Raw genomic sequence first — 15,562 nt, forward strand, 5'->3', positions numbered from 1 at the left:
AAAAGTTGAGCCCGAGGACTTGAGGGAACTGGAGGCCAATCGCCAGTATGAGTTGTATGTGAATTACGAGCGGCATTCTAGATATTTTAGTCCCCATGGGAAATGTGGGAAAAGAATGAAGAGGGAGAAACGATGCGGCATGGATGCGGAGCTTCGTCAGTCTGGGTCAATCCCCAAATTGTAACAAGCACGTTTGTTTCGTTCGCGAGGAACTTACTCAAATGCCCACGCAATCACACAAATCGAAGTTTGAAATCGGATGTAAGAAGACGAGAAAACTCTCCACTGAGGGAGTCCTCCGATGCGTTTTATATGGAGAAGGGAAGGAGGGAGAAGACGAAAGGCGCCGGACAGCAAACAGAGCAGCAAGGAGGAGAGAGGATCCGACGACTGGGCAGCGGCGTCGCCACCACGATAGGATGCAAACAAGACGTCCGTGTCCCTCCAAGACACTCTCTAATCCTGGCCGTATATATTCGGACCGATTTATGCGCCCTCTCACACGCGCTGCTCCTTCGAGGAAAACTTTCTCCGTCGTCCATTTTGGCCGCGTTGGTTCTTCTACCTAGAGCTGCGAAATCGAACGCGAATCGATTCATTGCCGACAGAACCGCAGCTCGCTGTCTCCTCTGGGGCTCAGCCGGCGTCCTCCGACTGACCCTGGCTGGTGCGGTTGCAGCGCTGGCAGCTGCAGCCTTTTTCCCTCTCTCCATCCACCGCCAGTATTGCTGCTCGGATGGAGACGCGTTCGACTGGGACAACGGGGACGACTAGGTTGGCTGCGGTATGCAGCTGGGGTCGCTGGCGTAGGATGAAACCCTCTGGCCAGCTTTCCGTTGTATTTATATTTTGCCACGCGCATTTTAATGCGACAGCGTTAAAGGCCTTGTTACTCAGAAAAATCCGGCGTCAGCGCTGTCGGCGTTGGGAGCGATGAATAGGGTGGCGTAGGGCAGCCCAGGCGGCCACCCGCCGCAGAAGCAACCAAGGCGGGCCACCTGGGTCGCGTGACCTTGTGGCACCATCCCATACAGCTCACCGGATTGTGGCCGAGCTGACCACCGTGGGAGGTGGCAATTAAATTATTGGTTGATCGCGAGAGGTTGTTTGAGAAGAGCAACTTGGGTCGTACAAGCCCCAGCTGTGACAGCCCCTGCCATCGCAGGGCAGTGGCGTATCACTTTACCGCTGCACCATTGCGGAAGGAGTGGTGTGAGACTCCGTTTCGGAAGCGCCGCAGGCACTTATTATGCTGCCGCTTTTTAAAAATTTTGGAGCAGAATTCAGAATGGTTAAATACGTTATTCAACTATACAGAGCTGGAACGCGTTACTTTTTGTGATAACAGCTTTGATGTTTCGGCAGCTCTATGGCTTTCTCCCCTTCTACTTTGACATTGACAAAGTTGCATGTTGTCAATGAGACAAAGTGTAGAGAGACTACAGGGCAGCTATTCGCAACGCTGCCTTTCGCAACAGCTGCTCTCGGGCACGCTCGTAAGGGCCGCTTCCCTTCATGCGCGCTGGGAATTTCTCCTGTGGGAACTGAGGCCGTGCCAAAGAGCACTCGCATGTAGCCACGCGAGAAACGCAGTAGAAGGGGACGGAACGAAAGGCAAACCTGCTCGTAAGCAAGTGAGGTGAACGGGAGGCAGCGGTGAATAACCCTTGAAGACTCGGCTGCGCTTTTGTGCGTCCTTTGTTTTTTTGTTTTTTTCTTTGGTGTTTTTGTAAGGCGCATCGCTCCCACAGGGCGATCAGCGACTACGCTATCCGCGTGGTTCATGACCACGGTCAATGCTTTTGTTTGAGCAGTCGGTAAATAAAGAGACTGCCCATCGTGTCGCCGCTCGGAAATTCACCAGCAGTGAGCAGAGTGGTGCGACGACTGGGCTTCATTGATTTGTTTGTGGAACGGGCGCAGTTTGTTCTGTGAAATCGCTGTGCTGGCCGCCACCGATATGGTAGCGATAATTGTGTGCGCAGCTATATAACCTTGGTCTTCATTCACGTGTAGTCTATGCAAATCTACCCAGCCGATTTGCTCTACAGTCGCGTAGCGAGAAAACGGTTGCTTCGTTATTATCCAACCGAGCGCAAATCGAAACCTGCAAACGATACAAAGCCCGAAGGGCCGTTAAAGGAATTTTTAAGGAAGAAACAAAGTTAGAAACTGAAGGGCAATCTTGTGCTTCTTTGAAGTTGAAGTTGAAGTTGAAAGTCTATTGAGGAATACAATAAAAGTTGCAATTGTATACAGCGAGAGGTCCCATGGTACAAGACCGTGGGCGGGACCTCCCATAAAAATAAATTTCAATATGCAACATAATATAAAATACACAACACATTAATTATCGACGCAACAGAATAAATATAGGCACATAGTGTAATATTAGTTACTGAAATATTTAAATACAAACAATGTAATGCACGATAATGTACAATAAAACACTCACAGATGCCGCAATACATAGAATCAATAACAAAAAAATCACAAATTAAGAAGGAAAAGCTTTAGTTTGACCTTGAATAAAGAAAGCGTATTAGTTTGTTTGATGTCTATGTTCAAAGAGTTCCAAAATGATACGGATGAAAAATGAAGGCATTGTTTCCCGTAGTTAGTTCTGACCTTAGGTAGTAAAAAGTTATTACGCAGCGCAAAACGTGTGACGATGTTGCTCATGATCGTGCCGGGAGAAAATATGCTTAGCGGGAGATAATGATGAAGAATCTTAAAGAATAGGATACCAAGGTTGTAAAAATAAAGGGCCGAGATAGGTAGAACGTTTAAATCTATGAAGAAAATGCGAGAGGGTGACATTCGAGGGGTATTGGTTATGATGCGCATGGCTTGCTTTTGCACTTTTATTAAAGGCCAGAGATGAATGTGATAGGCGTTACCCCAAGATGAGATACCGTAGTTTAAGTGGCTGTGGATGAATGCGTAGTAAAGAGATAATAAAGTTTGGACTGGAAAATAGCTTCGGGCTTTAATTAGTGCGCGTAACCCATAAAAAATTTTCTTGCACGTTTCAGCTACATGATGATGGAATTTTAAGTGAGGGTCAATGATAACACCAAGAAAAGAAACCCGATCTTGCGGCGAAATAGCAGCAGAATTGAGTATAGAAGTGGTGTGATGGGCTTTGAGAGGGATGGAAAATTTGAAAACAAGTTTTAGTGACGTTCACGGACAGGCGGTTAATGTGGCACCAACGGTCAAGAGAATTAAGATCATTCTGTAGGTTAAGTATCAGCTGATTAATGTCCTGGTGCGATGATAGCATGGTAGAGTCATCAGCGTATAGTATACTATTGCAATTCTTAAAACAGGATGGTAAATCATTAATGTAGAGTAAAAACAATACAGGGCCAAGAATTGAGCCCTGTGGAACACCCTTGTTAATTAAAGCTATGTTAGATGTATGGTCATTAATAGAGACTATGTGCTCTCGGTCACAGAGAAAGCTCTTCAAGAGCATTAGGGGAGGTCCAGTGATACCATAAGATTCCAATTTGTGAAACAAGATGGAGTGATCAATGGAATCAAATGCTTTGCTAAAATCTATGTAAACTGCTCCTGAGAACATTCCTTTATCAATTGTTAGCCTAACGTAATCTATGAGAGACGCTATTGCAGTATCTGTAGATAGTCCGCGCCGAAAGCCGTGTTGACTATCTGTCAATATGTTAAATTTTTCAATATAACTAGACAACCTTACTTCAATTAGTTTTTCTAAAATTTTGTCAAAAAAAGGAAGAATTGCAATCGGTCGATAATTATTTGGCAAAGCTGGATCACCTTTTTTGAAGACCGGTATTATTTTCGCTATCTTGAGCTGCTTGGGATAACTGCCAGATTTAAAAACGAGATTGCAGATGTGGCTGAGGACTGGTGCAAGCAATGACCGGATACTTTTCACATGCTTTCCATGGATATTATCAACGCCGGGGCCGGTCGTCTTTAAATTAGCAATTACAGATAGAACTTCGTCTGGACACGTGGCGGTAAGAAAAAAGGAGTGAGGGCAGCGCTCAAGAGAAGGTGTGCATAACGAAGAGAAAGGATAATTAGGTGAATTGAAAAAATAATTGCTAAATGTATTCGCCATTTCCTCGGGATTCGATAAAGTAACACCACCGTGGAAAATAGATTTAACAACATTAGGTGACTTACGAATATTCAGAAATTAGTCAAGTAGCTGCCATTTTCGTTTAGAATTGTTAGTATGTCTGGATAACTGGTTTTCATAATAACATCGTTTAGCTTTCTTTAGAAGCGATGTTAGTACACTGGAATACCTTTTATATCTCAATTTAAGACGCAGATTGAACGGCTGGTGTTTAGTTTTCTTATACATGTTTTCTTTTTTCTTCAGAGAGTTTAACAGAGCAGTAGTTATCCATGGGGAAATGGGGGTAACATATTTTCTCGTGGATGATTGGAGCGATGTGCATTTATTGATTGCTGATGAAATTATTTTCGACAGCTCAAGTACAGCCACTTCTGGGTTCGAGAGACCCAAAATGTATGAAAGATCAGTATTAGATATGGCTTCAAAATATTTTCCGCTATCAAAAACTGACTTTCTTGTGGACATGTTACTGCAACGAGATGATAGTGCGCAAAGAAATACCGGAAAATGATCAGTGACATCACATTCTATCACGCCAACCGGAGGAGCAGTGGGAAAATTCGAAAGAATATGATCAAGTAATGAATGCGAGCCATGGGACTCAGTACAACCATGGAAGATAGTAACCTTAAAACAGCGGCACGGGTTGCGAAACGAGCATCGTTTAAAGGCCAATCACTCTATAGGCATGCATTGTATAGTGCGTAAGTTCAAGCCTCCAGCGTGTAGGAGAGACACAGCGCTCGTGTCTTGTCGCTTCTTCTCTGTGTCCTCGTCCTTTGTGCGCTGTTCAGTCCTGCAGGAGAGAGCATGTGCAGATAATTTTATTGAAGAACACTTTCACAAGCTGGGGAAAATAATGAGCACGAAAGCTGTTTCCTTGCTTCTCGCGCATTTCGCATAAGTTTCCAGCGCGTGGTACTTGCGATCTTGTTTTTATGTTATGACAGTATAAACTTCAAGAACAGCGGTCGCAATGTTTGAAGTATCCCGCCTCTTGCCGACACCGGTGCATGAACTTGTGGAGCGGCATTCGTCCGTTATGTCTTCTCTTGTTCCCCTTCTACTGTATAGACGACGGAAGCTAATGTCCATACTTTTGTGCGCTTCCGATCAGATGCCAGTTCTTCTATTATGTACTGAGCCACAAAACGCCTGTAAGGAAGCCTTGTTTCAGACTTTTCTATACACTAGACCTACTCGCAGAAGCCGGCATTGCCATTATTCAGACGCGCCGCCTTGGGGTAAACTGGCTCTCGCGGGCGCAGCGGTTCCGACTAGTTCCTTTCTCGTTTCCTTCTTGAAGTGTACGTCTCGTATATTTTTATTTCTTATGTTTGTCGTGCCATGGGGGACCTTACCGCCAAGTGCTTTATATAAAATTTCGCCGCCATAGAAAGCCCCGCTGTGGGACTGGAGTGCTCTCTACCTACCTGGCCGCACATATGATGGTTTGTAGGGCCTCGAAATCAGTTTACAATTGTCTTCAGTGGAGTGGGGCTGATTAGGGTACCACCGAAATGCAAATTGGATATACTCTCCTGCACTACAGAGGGACGGGAAGGTAGATGGTTAAGGCGAACTCGGGAACAGCCGTGAATGCAAGTAATTGTGATCAAGAGATGTGAAAAAGGCTTGGGTGAGTGCAGACAGACGGAATTTCGTCACGAAGTTCATATAGCTTCTTCCCTTCGGCACAGAACTTTCATGCCGATACAGTGTTTCGCTACCCGATAATAGGGTAACAATACGCGGCTGTTGTTTAGCAATGTACTATGTTCTCGAGACTTGTGAATTGTACCGTCTTCATCTCTTTGATGAGAGTGGGAAAGTTGAATTTCATGTCTCGTTTTGGCTGTGGGTCCGGTGTAGGCCAACACGGAGAGCAGGCTGGCGCGTAATATATATCATCCGTTCACCGAAAAGCCTCATTTCGCTTTTCCTGCCCGCTTGCTCTTTTCTTGTGCGTATGTTTTACACCGGAGGATAGTCGGTATTGTACGGGTCCAAATATTGCCGTCTTTTGGTTGGGCCGTCATTGGTTCGGTCTCTTTAGAGGGCATCGGTGCGGAGAAGTCAGTTATGAGGACACGTTGTGCGAACACAGGAGCTCCGTAACAGCGATAAGATAGAAAACAACTAGCAGCCATTCGGTTCTCCCTTAAGTGCGGGCCTCTGATCGGAAATGGCCTTCCCAGTAATGAAGGAGCCGAACAGTTCTTATTAAAATGTAAACATTAGAGGAAGTGCAGCCTCACAATCTCAAGAGAAAATGAAAATTTGGACGTGGTCTTTGTCGCGGTTGTCGAAATGTTCTGTTCAGAAGAGTAGTAAATATAAGAAAACAAAAACTGCCGCAAGAAGTCAGAAGGATTGGAAGCGTCCCCGCAAGTTTCCTTGGAAAGGAGCTTTTAAGCGGAAAACGGCAGTGAATCTTTCAGCATAAAACAAAACGAAGCTGGGCGTAATTAGGCACAGTGGAGCTGAGTTTGAGTGAGACCAAATAAAAAATACTGTCAAAATAGTTTATAACTTCACAGCCCGTCTCTGAAGGTGGCCGTTAATGAACAGCTGGAGGAGTATATTTAAGAAGAAATTAAAAAGGCATGAAACGTCATTTGAAAACTAATACGGCTTTAGAAAGTCATGATAAAGTGTGTTGTGATTGCGGACTTGCCTCCTACAAGTACAGGTGCTCAATTAGCAGGGCTTCCTGCGAATCAGACAAGTTTAACGGGTAGTTTGACATGCTGCTGCGTGCTCTACATTTACTCACAACTATTGTCGTTTAGACTAGACAGACTACATAGAAATGCAATTCCCAAACTTTATTACAAGCGAACCAGATGACGGCACCGCCAATCCTCCCGCCTACCTCCGGCCTCTCCGCGTCTCCACCACGCTACCTCCAGACTGATCCTCATAGCCACACTTATTTTTGAAGGATGTCTGGATTAGGAATTAGAAAGGATAGCTTGGTAATTCTATTAAAAGTGTAACGCATAGTTCATATAATGCAGCCAGTCTGCGTCAGGACAGTCAATTGCAGCCCGGTATTATTGATTTAGTGTTGGAATCAAAATGTTCAGGGCTGCGAGCATGCCTGGAACGACGACCGAAATCACTCACGTTTCAGTAATCAGAGGATATGTAGTGTTACAAAAACACCTACATATAATATTTCAATGCCTGTGCAGTGTACGTTCATAATATTTCCTGTTTACTTATTGTCTGTGTATTCTAAAAAGTAGCATCATTTTCCACAATTTGGTATCCTTTGTATAATGCTGCTGACAATAGCCTTATTTCATGTACTATTTTTTTTGTTTACATTATAGCTTTGTTGTATTTGCGGTGTGCCATTTCTTGTTTTTTCTTGACATGTTGTCCTGTTGAATGTTCTTATAAATACTAGACCGCTTTCTTGTAGGCATAACTATGCCCTCCTGCCATAATACCATTTGGGATTAGCAGCAGTTGTAAATAAATAAAAGTAAAATTAAAATAAATGCTACAACTTGTCCTTACGCGAGAACATTTTTCATGATCCGGAAGCTGAACCTATTGTGCTTCACCCGTCAGATAAACAAACAATACGGCGCCAGAATGAAGTAAATCCGCTCATGACCCCCTGTCATCTACGAATAAAGTCACACAAAGAGAATGGCAGACGTATGCCTAAAGTAAAAATGGCAAAACTAAATTGCGGCGTGCCAAAATGGCCGGTCTGCAAAGTTAGTGCGAAACTCTCGGCGTTGTTACACATGCTTCCTAGAAAGAGAGCTGCCGCAGCTTCTGGCGGCGGGAGAGCACAGAAGCAGGAAGATGGATAGAGAACAGGAGTTTTAGATTATTCCCGGAGCGCCAGGCTAATCCCTCTTTTGTAGAAAGAGGAGCGCGACGTGACTGGGCTGGCGGCAGCGGCGGCGTTTTAAAGAGCGCCCCTGAGGGATTTTTGCCCGACGATGTACGCGGGAAGACCCGAGTGCTTCAGAGCTCAAGAGAAGCTTATTTCGAAATCCGAGTCTTTTCAGCACACTACTCAGCCGTTACAAGTGGCGCCGATTGCTCTTTCTAAGCGTGCGCCGCTTCTATGCTGCCGCGCTCGCAATCAGCCGTTCTGTGCGGACGTGCGTTTTTGGTGCTCTTCGGATCACGCGTGGAGACCGGGACCGGACAGACTGCGAGAGCGTCTGCGTAAAATAGATGAGTACTTTCCTTTAATAGTTTTAAAAGTGCGGTTAGTTTTTTAGGCTGTTAGGGGAAGTGCAGGTTAAGGAATAGATTTTAGGTCAGTGACCTAATTTCGGCCGGGACTATTTGGCCGACAGTTGTCTCAGTGTTTTTTTTTTTTTTTGTGCGTTAACTTTTAGAGAGATAGCTATTTTTTTCCAAGTGATTGATCGGCATTTGCGGTAGCCAGACTTTTATTTGATTTTGCACGTGTTTTCAAGTGTTTTCGTCTTGAGCGTGTAGATATCTGGGCATTTGGTGCAAGCAATAATCGAGTGTTGCTACGATGGTTAAGTTACTGAAGGTTAGATGTATGGTGTGTGAGGAATCGGTGAATTTAAAAGAAACGCGGTTCGATTCAGTGGAGGAGGCCGAAGGCGCAGATTTTATGTGCAAATTCTGCGTATTAGGTGCACGCCTGGACAGGGCTGAACAGGCGAACAGCGAACTAGTGCTAAGGATGGATGCTCTAGAAACAGAGTTACAGATAGAGAGGGCAGAGAAGCGTAAGCTTCAAGTACAGCTATCTCAGATCGAGTCAACAACGGCTGACACCGCCATTGGAAGCCACAATGGCGGGCATTCCAGCGCCAGCCACGTGGATGGGGCTTGCACTGGCATGGACAGCGAGGGGCCAGTAGGTCAGACATGTTCAGGCAGGAACAGCTATGCACAGGTGGCAGCTGGGAATTCGAGAGGCGGTACTGAGAAGGGGTCCGGGCTACTTCCAGGAAATGAGGGCACAGTCGCTGATAAGAGGCAGCGAGATCCGGAAGTTAGGAGGGAGTGGCAGAGTACCCTAGTGCTTATCGCTGGTGACTCAAACATGGGGCGCTGCAAAAGAGCTATTCTGGACCGGGTGAAGGGTGATAGGCGGGTAGCAGTTGGGGTGTTTCCAGGAAAGACAATGGACGATGTCCTGACAGCGACTAAAAGTGAACTTTCCGAGAAGGCTGCAAGGCGTAACTTGGTAGTGGTAGCGGCGGGGCTAAATGATGTCCTGAATGGTAACGCCGCACAAGTAGGGAAAACATTAGCTGAGGGAGTTGACGGTATAAGGGCGATAGCACAGCAAGCGCAGATCGTGGTGTGTACAGTGCCTGAGGTACAAGGAAGGAATGCAGAGGTTGCTAAAGACGTTGTGAATCTTAATCGCGAGATAAGACAGTTAGGCCTCGAGAAAGGCTTTGAGGTGGTAGAAATAAACAAGGAAGTGCACAGGGCAGGTTCGGGCAGAGACTTTGGACGAGATGGCATCCATTTCAGTGGAAGGGTAGGAGAAGAGATAGGCAGGCGCCTGGGAGGCCGAGCGGTAGCTTTTTTAGGGGGTCCACGGTGGCTCAGGGCGTAGGTGTAGGTAGAAGCGATGTAAATGTAACAATGGCGGCTGATCCCAACAAAATGGCCACTAGGAGGCCCAGAAAGAAAACTACGAAAAAGAAATTTAACGCCAGGATCAGTTACATAAACATGCAAGGGGGTAGAAAGAGAGCGAAATGGCTAGAAATAGAACAGCAGTTAAAGGACGAAGCAGTAGGTGTGTACGCTCTATGCGAGACACATCTGAGGGATCTAGAAGATCCACCTTTCATCGATGGCTATGTCTGGGAAGGGTGCAACAGAACAACAACGGAGAAGAAGGGAGGAGGAGTAGGTATGCTGATACATCAAGGAACAAATTGGCAAAGAATAAAATCAACTTGCAAAGAACATGTCTGGGTATCAGGTACAATTGCTGGCAAAAGGACATGGCTAGGGGTAGTTTATTTAGGGACCGGGGACAAATGCAGGCAAGAAAACAAGGATCTAGTTAAGTGCCTCAATGACGATATAAAGCAGATTGGAGACGGTGTCGATATTATTTTGCTTGGAGACATGAACGGCCACATCGAGGATCTGGATGGATACACAGATTGTAACGGGAAGTTAATGCTAGACTTGTGTGAGCGGCACAACTTAGTTATTGTCAATAGAGAAACTAAATGTGAGGGTCAAATCACGTGGGAATCCCGTAACAGGCAAACAACCATTGACTACTGTCTAATGTCGCAGGGCATCTATAGCAAGCTCGCAATAATGGAAATAGACGAAGAGGGGAAGGACAGCCTAGGAAGTGATCATAAACGTATTAGTCTACAGTTGGGAGCCCTAGTCAAAAGAGAAATGCAACGAAGTCCAAAAGACAACGCAAAATTAAATGATGAACAAATAGCGCTAATATCAGCCGATATAGAAGAAATAATTGAGAAACGCCACATGGAAAATTGGGATTATAATCAGTTGGAACTGCTCATCGCTACAAAAATGAAACAAGTGAAAGGAGTTAACCGCTGGAGAGGAAAGAGGAAGCCACGAAGCTGGTGGAATATGGAAATTAAGGAGGCCATCGAACAACGACGGGTGGCTTCAAGGGAACACAGAGAAGCAAAGAGGGCGCAGTTATCTGTAGAGGAAATAGGAAAAAAATGGGAATCTTATCGACAAAAGAAACAGCAAGTTCAGGTCCTAGTCCAGGCTAAAATAAAGCAGTCCTCTGATAAATGGCTGGCTGAAGTTCGCGAGGCAAATAAAGGGGGGCCAAGAAAATTCTGGAACCATATAAGCTGGTTGGGAAAAACAAATCAAAGAAAGCAGGAACAGATTATAGATGCTGAGGGAAAATGTTTGGAGGGAGACGATGCTGTGGACTACATTACGTCATTTATAGCTGCGTCTTTTAGCGACGCCAATGGGGTAATCTCCCCAAGTGAGGCGGCAACACAGGACAGCACAAAAGAGAACAGCTTAGAACTGACTAGTCTTAACTGGGAAAAGGCGGAAGCGAATATCCCTAAAACCACTTCCGCAGGGATAGACGAAATTCCAATTAAGCTGATTAATGAACTTGGCCCAAGAAGCAAGGACGCGCTGATAAAAGCATTGGAGGCAGTCATAACAAATCAGCAAATTCCGCACAGCTGGAGACAGAGTAAAATGAATTTGATTTATAAAGGGAAAGGAGATAAGATGAACATAAAATCCTTCCGTCCGATTACGATAACATCTGTTATGTACAGGCTGGCAATGCAGGCGGTGAAATTAAAAATGCAGTCATGGGTAGAAGGGAATAGGATACTCGGAGAACTTCAGAATGGGTTCAGAAGGGGTAGGCGGTTAGATGATAGCCTGTTCGTGCTTACCCAATGCATAGAAATAGCTAAGGCGGAAAATAGACCTCTGTTTATAGCCTTTCTAGACATAAGCGGTGCATACGATAACGTGAACAGGGAACTCCTGTGGAGCATATTGAAAGATTTAGGTATTGGTGATGAGGTAATTGATTTTCTACAGGAAATCTACCGAGATAATGAAGTTGAAATTACATGGGAAGGGAAAAAAAGTACCACAACTGTAGGGGTGCACAAAGGATTAAGGCAAGGTTGCCCTCTATCACCGCTGCTGTTCATGCTTTACGTGATAAATATGGAAAGAAGGCTAGAAGAAAGTAATCTGGGTTATAATCTATCGTACAGATTAGGCGGAAATGTAGTTGAGCAGCGACTCCCGGGTTTAATGTATGCGGACGATATTGTACTGTTAGCAGATAGCCAGGAAGATTTACAAACTTTGGTTAATTGCTGTGGAGACGAAGGAGACGCTCTAGGATTCAGTTTTAGCGCAACTAAATCAGGTGTGATGATTTTTAACGATACAACTGATCAGGTGCTTACAATACAAGGCCACGAAATACCCAAAGTGGCCGAATACAAATACCTCGGGATATGGCTAAACGAAGGGCAGATATACACGGAAAAGCATGAACAGGCTCTTAGGGCAAAAGGACGAAGAGACGCCGGGATAATGAAACATAGGGCATTATGGGGGTACAACAAATATGAAGTACTAAGAGGTATTTGGAAAGGAATAATGGTGCCGGGACTTACTTTCGGCAATGCGGTTCTGTGCTTAAGGGCAGAAGTTCAGTCGAGATTAGACGGAAATCAGAGAGCTGTTGGAAGATTAGCACTAGGTGCCCACGGCAAAACCACAAACGAGGCAGTACAAGGGGATATGGGTTGGGCATCATTCGAGGCACGGGAAGCTAAGAGTAAAATACTATATGAGGAACGCCTGAGGAAATTGGACGATAACAGATGGGCAGCTAAGGTATTTAAATATTTATACAGAAAGAACGTTGACTCACAGTGGCGGAAAAGAACTAGAAAACTAACCAGTAAGTATGCCGGTCATGAGGACGGAGAAAGAAAGAGCATTAAACGACAGGTTAAAAACGCGGAAGTTAAAAATTGGATGAATTCAATGGAAAAGAAACATAGTGTAGAACTATATCGATTCTGGAAAAGGCAGATCAGGAAAGAATTTTTCTATGATAACTCAAGAGGCAGTGCCCTACTTTTTGAAGCTAGATCAGGGTGTCTTAGAACGCGCAGCTACAAAAAGAAATTTAACGAAGAAGATGACACATGTGCAGTGTGTGGTAGATCTGTGGAAACAATTGAACACCTCATAATCAAATGTGATGGTATCCATCCGGATGTCGATGCAGGCACAGTCACTCTTTCTGAGGCCCTAGGGTTTAAAGATAACAATGGTCATGTAAATAAATCTGCAGTGGAAGTCAGCAAAAAGCGATTGGAGGATTGGTGGCTGAAAAGCAGAGATGTGGCATAAGGTTAGAATAGTAGGAAACCGTAGGCAAAGTTGATGGAGAATCTTAATGAGAATTGCCAACACAGTAAACAAAAAAATAATAAATAAAGAAAAGCTGAGCATGGTGGCAATTGCCACCACCCCGTTTCAAAGGGGGCGCTCCTATCCATCCATCCATCCATCCATCGTGTGCCTTGCCAGATGAGGCGGCTGAGTATTGTTTGTCCTTCACCCTAGCGCCATTTGTCGCGAAGAAATACCTTGGGAGGGCTCTCAAAGCAGCCATTGTAGTAATCGCCAGCAGCGCCGAACGAGCAACGCATTTTAGAGGGAAAATCGACCGGCAGCTCTGAGCGCGCACGCCTGGCTCCCTCTGAAGGCTAGGTATGCTACGAAATACTCCCACCGCGGTTGCTGCTTTTCTTATCTGAAAGAATAAAGCTCTCAATTTGTTCTCAATTTCCCATCTGCTTATCCGGTTTCTTTGTGAACTATGTTCATTTCCCAAAAATTCCCGAATTCCCGAAAATTCATTTCCCGAAAAATACCTTTCCGGTCTCTCTTGATCAACACTTTCGCCCAGACAGGGGCTCCCGGGCAGACAAAATGCTCGAAGTGTATACGTTTGTAAGGGAGCTGAAGGACAACTTCTATAGTTTCAAAGCATTGGCTCAAGGTGTTCGCAGTACAGTTTCCTGCGGTCTTAACAAGCAAACAGTTTTGCAGACTAAGGCTCCTTTTTCTGATATCCATAGGCCTAGACGCGACCGTGTCTAGTGAAGTAAGTTTCTTCCTTTTTGAAACCTTACTTTTTCTGCTGCTTTCTATTCAGACTACCTCCGACCAACCGCTGTCACTGCGATATAAATGCGGCCTTATATCCTTGTGCTTAGCACTTTCGCTCTAAGAGACGGCTTAAGACAAAAATTTTGTTCTAGAGCGCCGACAAATCATCGTAACCTTAATTTTTAAATTTTTGTGCCTATATAACTCTTCTTTCTATCTCTTTTGATGTTACGAACAGTTCTTCATATTTAGTTTCTTTCGTGCCTTAGTCGAGATTCCATCGAACCGGCTGTAACTAAGATTGTACGCTCAAAATCTTTTCGCAATTTTTCTTTTTCGTTTGTCAGCACTACGTTTTCCCGGATGATGGTTTAGTTGTTGTTTCGCTTCCTTCTTTCCAGCCAGGCCAAATCCACACCTGAACTGCTTATCGTTTCACCAGAAGTGCTTTTCAGTGGTGAGCTGGGAACGTCATTTTTCTTATGTGGCCCCTTTGCCGCTTGGAATTCCGTCGTCTGGAACGTCAGCGCCTTACAAGTTGGCGCCTTAACTAGGAGAGAACACTGTAAGTGCAAAACTGGGCATCGGTCAAAGAGTACTTCAAAGGAGAACGGCACTAATCTACAGATTTGAGCTCTTACAACATTTCTTCTCAGCCATTGCAGTCTTTGTATGTTTTGTTTCGAAGGCCTGGGCTATTTTTACGTTTCTGGCAACCACCATGCGAAGAAAAGACACTTTGTAAGAATTTGTGCGTCTGTTGAAAGACACGAGCGAAAACAGTTAAAAATGCACTTCTCAGTAGCTATTTGAGTAACGGGGTAATTTGGCTACAAGTACTTGTGTACGAAGACTGTTCCTGCATCAAACAGGAATTCGATATTGCGGCCGAGTACGCACGCTGAGATCCTACCTAAGTACATCCCGATGTGTTTCGAGATGAACTAAAGCGTTATGCGCAAAAGACCACAAGGCTGGCGACCCCTCAAGAAGAGTTAGAAAGAGTGCCAACTCTTATGCTTATTTTATTCTACACTTTACGACGCTTGGATTTTGTCGAGAAAAAAAACAAAACTGTAATAAGGCTGCTCCAAGATGAAAATAAGAAAACGCAATGCAGTGAAAGGAGAGATCTCGAGCACCATGTCTACCGTTGCAGGATATTTCAGAAAACACAGGTTTGGAAATCTTGAACGCAACGCTTGGTTTTTCTGAACAGCGTTGGATTAATGCCCATTTTGAAACCGCCTGTGTCTTTTATTTTGCTGTATTTTAGCTGCTCATCTCATCTAATTTCGTGTTATTCGTCCTTCATATTTTTTGCTTTCTTAACATATCTATTTACCATGATTTCGTTGTTTTGGACACGCCGCAAAACGCAAAGGCTCCAGAGAGGGTCTCTAAAAGCTGGCATGAATCACATCATTGCCTCAGCCTCCGACATCCATGGCCTCTATGTGAAGGTAGAGTACAGTTATAATAAAAGGAGCTAGAAAAAAGCGAAAGAAAGGAGCTCTGATCGCATCCTGACACCAGCAAAAGAGCCCGGTTTAAAATCGTAGCAGGGAGCCATAAAATAAAAAAATTTCCAGCCCCTCACATGCTACGCAATCGTCGGCGCGGATTCGATGTGCGCCAGAGGTTGCTTCGTTCGATTTGGGGTCGTCGGGCACATGTCAGCCTCACACGACAGCTCTTGCGTCAACTAGGCATCCCGTTCGGGTTTCGACACACCTCTTGTAGCGAGAGCTACATTAC

At 44.9% G+C, this 15,562-nt stretch overlaps 1 protein-coding gene across 24 annotated transcripts in view; it reads left to right on the forward strand.

The window, feature by feature from the left end:
* LOC149341301 (uncharacterized) overlaps positions 1-15,562 on the forward strand; it is a 309,449-nt gene that overhangs the window by 139,046 nt on the left and 154,841 nt on the right. For 4 of the 24 annotated variants that reach the window (XR_016282905.1, XR_016282903.1, XR_016282904.1 and 1 more), the window contains exon 3: positions 14,206-14,369. The exons of the other annotated variants lie outside the window; for them this stretch is intronic. The gene's annotated coding sequence lies outside the window, so the exon portion shown is untranslated. The remainder of the gene's footprint in view (positions 1-14,205; positions 14,370-15,562) is intronic. 24 annotated transcript variants of the gene reach the window in all.

This window comes from Amblyomma mixtum, chromosome 5, assembly GCF_055824585.1.
Source record: "Amblyomma mixtum isolate Tamu chromosome 5, ASM5582458v1, whole genome shotgun sequence".
Lineage (NCBI taxonomy): Eukaryota > Metazoa > Arthropoda > Arachnida > Ixodida > Ixodidae > Amblyomma > Amblyomma mixtum.